The following is a 12,536-nucleotide window of genomic DNA, read 5'->3' on the forward strand; positions in this document are numbered from 1 at the left end:
ATCCCCAGATTCAGCTCTAATGCTGCTACATGGAGACTTGGATGCATTATCCCTTTCTGCTACTTGGGAATTTCTCCGAATTGTAATCGTCATTGATTGGTTGTCATTTATTCTGAAAAGAAATTTTATTTTTGATATTGAGTCATGATTTTGGTGTCACTTTAGTGGTTTAGAAAGCATATATCATATGCCTTTCCTTTGACCTAATTAGCATAGCATTAAATCTTTGTTTGCTAGAGTGAAAAAAAAGTTAAGAAAAATGAAAGATTAAAAGGATAGAAAAATAAAAAGATGAAAAATATAATTTTTTTGTAAGTGTATTTGGTAGGAAAGATAGAAAAATGAAAAGAAAAAGTAATTTTCTTTCCATCAATTGCTTGGTAGAGTTGAACAATGAAAGAAAAGAAAAGAAAAGAATTGAAAAATGCACAATTTTGAGCTAGCATACATATGTCTCACATCTTCTCTCTTTTCATCATCCAATTTGGAAATATTAATTTTTATGCATTAGGATGGAAAATAATCAACTCTCCTATTTATTTCTTTTCACTTTTTTTCATACCAAGTATATTCAAATTTATTTTCTCTTCACTTTTTCACGCAATCAAATACACCCTAAACAAGGATCTCCTACCTAAAATTAGAAACGAGAATGCAAGTTAGAATAAATGGAAAATTGCAATAAGCTTATTGTTATTTTTTAAAAGGAATAAATTCTAAAATTATACATGAACTTTAATAAAATTTACAAATATTACAAACTGAAGAAAAAGAAAGAGGAATAAATTTCTATGTGAAAAATTAATATTACTTATTAATGGTTTAATGAAAGAGTGAACAAAATATGAAATGTCAATAACATTAATGATTAAACTGAAAACTTTAAAGTTGGGTGACTAAAATAGAAATACACTAATAATTAGATAATTACTTTTATTGTTTACTCTAAAATTCAATAGTAGTCATAAATGATATAATACAAAATTTCTTTTTTAAAAGGTAAACTACACCACTAGTCGTCACTAAACTATTGGTAAGTTTTTGTTTTGGTCATTTAACTAAGAAAGTTACAATTTGGTTATTGAATTATTCCAAAATTTTCATTTGAGTCACTGAGTTATTAAAACTGATGCTAAATGGCTTTCTCTATTTGCACTACCTACACTAATTGAAAGCTCTATTTCCTTTTCTCTTCTATAATTTTTTTTTCATGAAATAACTTTGGATGTTACGAATCTGTGAATCAAAATTCATACAACTTTTTCTCCAATCCCTGAAGTTGATCGTCAGGCCTACTTGAATCGAATGTATGTTCTTCTACTCGTCAGTGAGCACTAATTTACCGTATCAATCACCGAATTGCTGCTTGGAGTTCACAGTCATAACTTTATTTAAGAAAAAAACTTAATAGACAATAACTTAAATAAAAACTTTTGAATAGTTCAATAACTTAAATGAAAACTTTTAAATAATTCAGTGATCAAATTGTAACTTTTTTTAGTTAAATTATCAAAATGAAAATTTACTCATAATTCAATAAGTAATGGTGTAATTTACTATTTTTAATGTAGCTTTACCTGTGCTATCGTCCTACGCCAAATAAACAAATAATAGGACAATTTTGTTTTGAAAGAAAGTTTGTGATTAGCGTTATTCATAAACGAGTAGTGGGGATTATCTAATGTAATGTCGAACTCACCTCAACATTTTTTTTCCTTTTATACAACAAAATTATTGGCATTTACATCAACTAAAGTGGAGCCCCGCTATATTTTGGGAGGCTCTAAAAAGATACCAAAATCTTTAAGATTTATTAAAATTTAACTTTTACCAAAATTTTTAATTTATATTAATATTAAATTTCTATACAAAGCATTAATTTTGCTAAAAGTTGAAAATTTTGGTGTGCACTCTAAGTGTACCATACAATGTTATTTTTTATATTGACTCATGATTTTGGTGCCACTTCTGTGGTTCAGAGGATATGCCTTTCCTTTGACCTAATTAGCATAGCATTAAATCTTTGCTTGCTAGAGTTAAAAAAAAAATTAGAAAGATGAAAGATTATAAGGATAAAAAATTTAAAAGATAGAAAAATATAATTTTTTTTATATGTGTGTTTGGTAGAAAAGATAGACAAATGAAAAAAAATATTTTTTTCCATCAATTGCTTGGTAGAGTTGAAGAATAAAATATAATCTTTACATTTTACTAACCCAATTATTTATGTGGCAGCATTTTCTGTTATGTCATGTGTACTTTGTTAACATGACATTTCACCTAATTTTAAAAAATAGGAAAATGTTTCTTATTTCTCTCAGGAAATTTATTTATTTTTCTAAATGTTGGTGAAAATAAGTTAAATTTATTTGTTTGCTTTTTAACCTAATAAAATGTTATGCCAATATTTTACACATGACTTAATAAAAAATTGTGCCATTTAGATAATGAGGTTAGTGAAAACTAAAAATTGAATTAAAATTAAAGTTGATGTATACAAATGCACTAAATTAAAGTTTATGTATAACATAAAAGTGAAAATTGAGAGATTGTGTTGTTGCTAAGGACATCTAGAATCAAGTCATCCCAGGTAACTGTTTATTGAATTTTTTCTCTAATAATTCACAAGATTGGCTTCTTTCTAACTTGCAGGATAATAGCATAGTTCACCAAGGAGGATCCAGTTGGGCTTGTCCTTTTGGACTTCTTATTTGATGCTTATGGAAGAACAATAACTTATTCATCTTTCAAGGAAGAACTTGGAGCTCGAGAGAGATTGTTCAAGTTTCTTTCAGTTGGGCGAATCATCTCTTTTCAGCTCCTAAAGTAGATTTTAAGGGTAACTTTGAAGCTCCCGCTGAAGAGGAGTCATTTGAAGATTCGATTTTTGTTAACATTGATGGATTAGTGCAATTAGAATCTAGAAATGTAGCTATCGGAGGAGTTGTTCGTTACTCTAATGGAGATTGGATTGTTGGATACAATCGTCGTCTAGGAAAATGTTCTATTTTTAATGCTGAACTTTGGGGCATTTTGGAGAGTCTTAGGCTTATTCAACGTTGGGGTCACGACAAAGTTATCATAGAATTTGACAGTTTGGAAGTTGTTAAAGCTATTCTTGAAAGTACCTCTATCGAGTTGAATTCAGAATTGATTAGGCGAATCCAAAGTATTTTATTTCAAGAAAAACAATGGCTTTTGTGGTACGTTCCGAGAGATCAAAATTAAGTTGCAGATTGTCTAGCTAAACAAGCCTTGATCAGAAAAGATATTTTGTAATTTTTCGATCCTCCTCATCCGATGACACGTACTTTAATAGAATTGGACAAGAATAAGAATGTTTTTCCTTTTCAAAATTCTATTATGTAATTAGTTTGGTATTTTCTTATTTTCACACATACAAAAAAAAGTTTATGTATAACATTATAAATTGTATCTAATTTCATATATAATTTTGATATTTATTCTTTCTTTAAAATTATAAAACTTCAATACATTCAACCATTACATGTATCGGATCGATTAATTAATTCAACAACTAAATTAAATAATTAATTAGAGAATCCATACATTTAAAAATGGTAGATCTTAAACCTAAAAACTTCACACATATCACGAATTTATTATCATTAAGTCACGTCTGATTCGTAGTATATTATTATTATTATTTGCATTTAATTGGAAGGTAAGATTATATATAGAAACAATTTTAAAATAATAACAATAATAAAATAAATCGTGCCCATCCATAAATGTAAACTAAAATAAAATTAAAATGTTTCACATTTTAAATTAAAGAGGGCGAAATGACGGAAGCAGTGGATAGATTTCATTGTCAAAGCAGTTAGTTAGCACTTTAAATAAAAGACATGAAGCTCGGACTCGTGACTTTATATTTGTCTGCGCTGTACTTTTGATGAATGACGACGATTTATGATGCATGGCTTAGTTGGATAGGAGATAGGATACTCGACACCGACCAAATTAACTAGAGGAGCGGTTCGGTTGGCCGGATTTCAATTATTTTGTTTTTCAATTTCATAATTTTTCTTGAATTTTATAATCATTTTTAAAATTTACTGATTAGAGACATATCTTGACGGACTGTATCTGTTATACTGACGGAAAAATTTTAACTGTCAGTATATATTGAGATTATACCGTTGTTTTAACAGTTGAAATAGAGAGTAGTATACTGACGGTTATTTTAAATCCGTCTGTAAAAGGGAGGGTGCAATTGTTGGCGATAGAATGAAAAAAAGTATTTTTGAAAGAATCATATACCTTCAGGTTTTTTTGCTAATACATATAGCTAATTTTCCCCCTAGTCTCTAACCCCTTTTTTTTTCCCTCTCTTTTTCGAATTTCTTTCTTATTTGCAATCCATTATTTTGTAACCCCTCAATGTTTTGTCAATTTTTTCTTAGTTCTCCATCTAAACTCTAATCAATCATCGCATGCTTAATTTCTTCTCTTACAGTCATCTCTTATGAAAAATTCTTCGAAACCCATGGATCCAATGACTATCTATTAACAACGTAAATTTTTTATTTTATTTTGAAAAAAGAAAAAAACATTCTTCTCTTGATAGGTTGAGTCAAACCCCAAATTGATTGGAAAAAGCAGTCAATTTTTAAGTAAATTTTAAGAGAAGCATCCTCATGAAACTTCAAGGTTTTAACTCGATTTTTAAAATTTTTGAAATTTTTTAAAAGCTTAAATAATAATTTTCCCTTTTTGGAAGGGGGGTCGGAGCTCTTGCCAGCCCCCTAGATCCACCTCTACCTTATAGAACCTCATCATCATGTTTTTGCTTTCTTGTCGATATCTATTTGAAAATTCTTGTAAGTTTCTTTTTTTTATATTCATGATGTTGGAAAAACCTAGTTAAAAAAAATGGTTTTCAATTACAGCAGAAAATTAAAATTTTGAAAACTGAGCCGATTTATGATATTTATAGTAATAATTTTTTTCCGAAAAGTACTTGTGCTTTGAATGAGACGGATCCTAGACGTTCCCAACCTTCAACCAAACAACATTATCTGCTATTCTCATACCACAAATGACTTCAAGTGTGGGCTCGAATAATCATAAATCAAACACAAAACCATGATCAATTTATTACCTCCAGTAGGAAGGCAATTCTTTTTCAATCAAAACAGGTAGAATTGTGATTCTCAGAACATAAAATTTATATATATTTACTTTCTGGCAAAATAAAAATATCTTAAAATTAAGTGTAAATTCTGTTATGTTAATAGCCTTACTAGTGTCATCTATTTATAATGAGAGATAGGAGAATTCGGGTTAGATCAATAAAACACAAATAATATTTATTTAATAGAATAACTAGTCTTCTAGTTAAACTAGAAGAGGGGGTGACAAACCCTAATAAAATATATTAGGGTTACTGCCCCTCATATGTAATATGAGAAGATTTGGGTCTCTCCTGTATTGGTACTTTTTAAACTTTTAACCCAACGCTTTATAACTTAATTTAACCCAATACATATTTTTATATTTTCTAAAATAAATATTATTTATTTAATTTAATTAGATAAATTATTTTTTAATTAAATAATTTTATCAACCTAATTCTAATTCCGTTAAAGTTATGACAACTTTACCATAAAAGAATCTATGGGGAAATATATTTAATTTCCATATTCAACGGATTCACAATGACTAATTAATTTAATTCCATTTTTAACTTCAATTATTTAATTAAATAATAACTAAAAACCTTAAATTAATTCTTAATTCATTTCTATACGAATGAGAAAACACATTCATTTGTGAATGTTGAGGCCCAATTTTGACCAAAACAATAACCCAAACTAAACCAAACAGCTCAAAATTAAAGAAACCCTAGCCCAAACTTAAAAGCCCAAAACTTTAAATTTTTTCAAAAAAAACCTAGCCTCCCTAAACCTAGTGCCGCCCCTAGTCCCTAGCCTCTGCCATGTCGCCGACGTCAGCGCCTCTGCCACCACCTGCTTCACCCTCACCACTTGCACCACCACCTGCAAGAAATAAAGAAGGAAGTGACAACAATAATAAAGAAATATTGTAAATGGCTATATAATCCAAGCAAAATCAATGTAAAAGAAGGTTGGTTGGTTTTTGGAGAATACAATAAAAAAAAATAGATTCAAACACATAAGTAGAAAACCACAAAAGGAGATCGAAACAAAACAGCGTGAGAAAGGTCCTTTTTTTCTTCTCTTTTATTTTTTCTTTTTTTCGAACCTTTTACATATAAACATATATATATATATATATATATATATATATTATATATAAAGTGTGTAAAAAGTAAAGAAAAGGGATTTACCTTCGATCCCATTGAAAATGGGCGATTTCTGGTATTTTTGTCGCCACACACGGCGCTGGCGAACGGTGGCCGACGCGACGGCCGATGACCGGAACCCCCGCCGGATTGAAGGTCTGCTGCAGAGAAAAAAGGGAAGAAGGAAAAGGTTTTTTTTAAAATGAATGGAAATGAATTTTTTTTTAAAAAAAATCTAACTTAAATAGCCGATCAAAACGACGTCGTTTTGGTCGGCCCTCTTAATACCAAAACATCGTTTTGCCATAGCCTGACCCTATCCGACCCGCTTTTGGCCCTCTTAATACCAAATCTGTGTGTTTTTGTGCGGAAGGGTTATTTGCGCTTTTGACCCTTCCGCTTTTTCATTACTTTGCAATAAAGTTTTTTTTTAGTTTTAAATTTGCCTCGAACTTGCGCTTGGATTCCAATCAAGTCCCTTGCGATGCTGTGTGTTTTGGAGGGAGGGTTTATTGCCCGATTTAGTCCCTCTTCTTTGTTTGCGCGTTTGATTTAGTCCTTTTCCCTTTATTTCTTTTTAAATTTGCCCCAAAACTCTGTTTTAGTTCAATTTTAGTCCTTTTTGTTTATTTTCGTTTCTTTATTTAATATTATTATTATTATTTCTAATATTTTAATCTAATCAATATTATTATTATTATTAATATTACTATATATTCATGTATATTCTTATTATATACGTATATATATATACTTATATATAACACTATTTTTAATTACTTTATTTTTAATATTATTATATTATGTTTATTTTTTTGTATTTCATTATTATTTCTGGTATTATTATTATTATTATTAGTGTATATTTTATTATATACATATATATATATATATATATAAATAACACTATTTTTAATTGCTTTATTTTAGTATCATTATTATATTATATTTACTTTTTGTATTTCATTGTTATTGTTAGTATTATTATCATTATTATATACTAGTGTATATTTTTATTATATATGTATATTTATATATATTTATATATAGTATTATTTTTTTACTTTATTCTAATATCTTTATTATATTTGCTTTTTGTATTTCTATATTATTATTATTATTATTATTATTATTATTATTATTATTATTATTATTATTATTATTATTATTATTATTATTATTATTATTATTATATATTAGTGTATATTTTTATATATGTATATATTTTTAATATATATATGTATATATTTATGTAGTATTATTAATAGTCGTTTTTATTTTCTAATATGTATATATTATGTAAATATTTTAATACTATATTATGTATATATTTTTATATATGTTATGTACATATTTTTAAATATTATATTTTTATATATTATGACGTATATATTTTAATATCATTAGTTATATATTTTTATACTATCTTATGAATGCATTTCTAATACTATATATTGCATATTTCTAATACCATTATTATTTATATATATATGTACGTATTTATGTATTGTATTATAGTTTTTTGTATCATTATTGTTGCTAATATATATATATATATATCATGTATATATGATTTTTTTATGTATTATGTATATATCTTTAATACTATATTATTATTATTATTATTTACATATTATCTTATGTATATGTTTCAATAACTATATTATGTATGTATTTTTAACGCTATATTATGTACATATTTTTAATACTATATATATACTTTTCATTCCTATTATTACGTATATATTTTAATACATATATATACATATTTATATATCGTTATTATTACTTATTTTTATATTATTACTATTTTCAATATATATTGTATATATTTTTAATCTAGTATTATATGTTTTATATATATATGATTCCTACTATTTCATATTTGCATTATTACTATTATTATCATGTTTAATACCATATGCATTATTATTGTTTTATACTATTATTATCACATATACATCGTTAATGTTTCATATATTATTTGCTTCGTATACTCTTAACTTTTTATTATTATTTTCCTGTTCCGAATTTAGCTTATTAGATCACATCTTATTTCAACATCGATATTAGTTTTCTTTTTATTTTTATTCATTTTTTTATTTCAATAAATAAGGCAACGCACCGATTTAACATTAAGTCATCGATTTCATCGCTATATTGGGTGAATATCGATCGGCTTGTGTTAAAAATGGAACGTCCTTCTCAAAAGAAATCAAAATTATAAAAATTCTCGTATTTTGATCGGTTCATGATTAAATGTTACATTGAAGTCGCATTTTTGAAAATTAAGACAACACATGTTTAACAAGATACCAATTTTGGGCGTCGCGAGGGTGCTAATACTTTTCTCGTGCGTAACCGACTCCCGAACCCTATTTTTCTCTGGACTTTCGTGTAGACCCAAGTTTGGCCTTCATTTTTGGTTCAAAAATAAATTTTCTTTCAAAAGAAAAGAGGATTTATTAGGTGTCCGATCACACCTAGAAAAAGATCGGTGGCAACTCCCTTTTTTAATAAAATCAAAAGTCATATTTCAAATTTTCAATAAATCGCGTCGCTACAGTGAATGTGATTCATTTCTCTAACTTTATCATTCTTGTCTATTTCTATTCATTTGGTTCTACAAACAATTCATTTTTGGTTTCAATGAGCTAGTTGAGGGACCGATTGGACATATATAATTAAGGCTCAAATGATTTATAATTAAGTTTAAGTTTTTTGCCTATTAATTATAAACTCATTTAGTCACAAAATCATTCTACTATAATATCGTAGCTAAGCTCTTCCTAATTACATGTCATTACAAAAACTTCTCAATCAGTGCTCATCCAATGACCTTATCATAAGTGTGTTACCATTATAGGATATCCTTAATCTCTTTGGAATAAATTCGTTCATCCAATATTATCTTATTTTATCCCATGGTGATCATTAGATCTTTCTTCATGAAAAGCCAATTACTATCAAATAGTAATTAAGTCATTCATCAAAAAGACAAACGACCCGCAGTCATGTTTACTTTTCATCTATCGTGTAATGTCAATAAGAGGAATTAGACTATGAATTTCACTATTGTGAATGATGTTATATACTATAAAAGTTGTATACTCAACGCACCAACTTTCAGTTCCTTATATATTTGAACTCAAACTTTTACTTACATCAAAATATATGAGTCGCGTATACAAAATCCATCATCCTCTCAGGATTAAGATATGCCACACTATGAATGTTAATTAGATCTTGTTCGATGTATTGTCAGTGTAACACCCCTCGCCCGTATCCGACGCCGGGACAGGGTTCGAGGTGTTACCTGACTTAAACTCAACCAATCACACAAAAACCGGGCCGTAAAATTTCAATCAATTTAAAACTTTTCATTTCACATACATTTTATCCCTTAAACGGGCTCACTAAGCCTAAAACATGCATTAGAGGTGGTTCGGGACTAAACCGAGAACTTAAGAAAAACCTAAAAAATTTCATGCTTTAAGACTTCACACGCCCGTGTGCTAGGGACACGTCTATGTCCCGAACCTGTGTCCAAAAACTTGGACATTCTGCCAATATAGTCATGAACAAATTGAAGCCACACGGCCAAGGAACACACTCGTGTCCTATGACCGTGTCTTTCACACGGATGAGACACATGGCCGTGTCTCTTGCTCGTGTACTACTACCATACATACTGACTTGAAAAACTTAGGTGCAGGGGACACACGGTTGGACAACACGCCCATGAGGGCAGGCCGTGTGTCACACACGGTCTAGACACACGCCGGTGTGTCTACCCGCGTGGACAATTACAAGGCTATTTTCCAAGCCATTCTCACCCTCACAACATATGCACACATACTTATCCAATAACATACAACATAGCATAAATGAGCTCTTCACATCTACAAACATGTTATGCTCATGTCAATTTCTTATGCAATAAATATCATAGAATTTACTCACATCTTTGCCACATACTTGTCATAACTATCACTACATCACAAACCTTAAGTCCGTCACTAGGCATGCATAATTATATCCACAAACCATTCATGAGGCATTATTAACTATTTACCAATCACTTAATCTTACATCAGTTACTAACTCATCAATGAATCTCAAGTCAATCTCTAAGCATACATGCTGTAAGCCACATCACAAGAGATAATAACATACATGCATAAGAATAATCATATAGGCCCATAACGTCATTAGCCGACATAGGCCAATTTACATGACTACATACTACCTTAATAACAAGTCAATGCCTTTGGCTAAATCATAATATCACATACTCAACATTAAAACCCTATACATGCCATAGACTCAAAACACTAGGATTTACTTACGCCGATAATGTTAACTCGACAGTGTGATAATATCTCTGACGGCCTCCAACCCGAGCTAACCTGGCAACCCTAGAGAACATAAGAAAGAATGGGGGGGGTAAGCTTTACGCTTAGTAAGTTCATATGAAAACAAAAAGCAACTCATTAACATGTTTTATCAATGTTTACAACACATTCTCAAGTTCACGACAAGTTGTCTTCCTAAGCAACAGTCACTAAATTATTTATATCTGGAGCTACGAAACTCCAAATTATGTTCTGTTAATTTTCCTTGAAACTAGACTCATGTACCTTTCTACCATAAAATTTCCATAATTTTTAGTTTAGTAAATTAGTACATTTTATTCCTCAAAGTTACCCTTTATTCACTATCTGATAGTTTCGACCCTTCTGTACCAAAGTTCAATTATCTCATAGCACAGGACTCAAATAATGTTTTTGTTTATTTCTCTTGAAAATAAACTCATTAAGGATTCTAAAAATATAAATTATAACTCATAAATATTTTTGTACAATTTATAATGATTTTCTTAAACCAGAATAGGGGATCTCGAAGTCATCCTAACTCTATTTCACAAAACTTCAAATATCTCATCATAGGAAGTTCTCTTGCTTATACCGTTTCTTTTATAAGAAACTAGACTCAATAATATTTGTTTACATATTTTGTACAGCTTCTAACTCATTTTCCACTATTTTTAGTGTATTTTCAAAGTTACACAACTGCAGTAACCCAACTCTGTCAAGGCTAAGTTACTCATTCATGATCATTATTCACAAAATTAATACAACATCGTTTCATCCATCATGGTAAGAACACATATTTATGCATCATAGATCATCACATATCAAGGCATTCTCATAAGCTTAGTGTACATACCTGCACAACTCGTAACATAACTCAAGTACATACTCACCAATGACTTACTTCATTGGGACCATCATCAACTCTTTCCTCGGATTACCCATTGAACGCTTGGAATACTAATCAGATACTCGAAAAAACCTTTGCACTTAAGTGACTCAATTGTAGCTAAAGCTACCTCATATCTCATGACATTTAAATGCTCACTCTCTAGCTAGTCATCTAGACTCATAATTTCTAGTGACATTTCACTCGTATCCTATTCTATTCCTAAGGTTCAAACGAGATTTTTCCTCGCCTATTAAGGCTTTGTCTTATCATACTTCTATTAATCACATACACATTAATATTTGTACAATTCATGTAATGATAACATTTAAATACATGTATAGCATGGTATTATTTACATACGAACTTACCTCGATACCACAAAGGTGAAAAAGACGTAATCATCCATAAATCGATTTTCCCCGTTCTAGGCCCAAATCGCATTTTTCAACATCTAAAACATCACATTTAACTAATTAAAACAATGTACTGATCAAATTAGTCCATTGACACACTTTAGCAAAATTTACAATTTTGCCCCTCTATTTTTCCAAAATTACCAAATTGCCTCTAGGCTCGAAACAAGATTTTTATTCAATTTATATACTCCTTAAGCCTAGATAAACCATTTTAATAACTATTGCAACTCACAAAAATCATTATTACACGCATTAACAACCCATTTTACAACTTTGCATAATAACCTTTTTAAGGTATTTCATACAAATTTCCTTCACAAAAGTTGTTTATTAGACAACTGCAACTCATATTCTTCCAAAAAAACTCAGCAACCAACACATATACATTCATGGCAAAACCCTAGACTCTTTATCATTTTGCAAACTAGACCCCTCATTTGAAAGCTTATGCTTTAGGGGTTCCAAAAATGTAAAAATCATCAAGAAATAACCAAAGATTACTTACTTGTTAGGGCTTAAAGTGGCTGAAAGTTTAAAGCTTAAAACCCCCATTCTTTGCTGCCATT

Source organism: Gossypium arboreum, chromosome 6 (assembly GCF_025698485.1).
Source record: "Gossypium arboreum isolate Shixiya-1 chromosome 6, ASM2569848v2, whole genome shotgun sequence".
Classification (NCBI taxonomy): Eukaryota; Viridiplantae; Streptophyta; class Magnoliopsida; order Malvales; family Malvaceae; genus Gossypium; species Gossypium arboreum.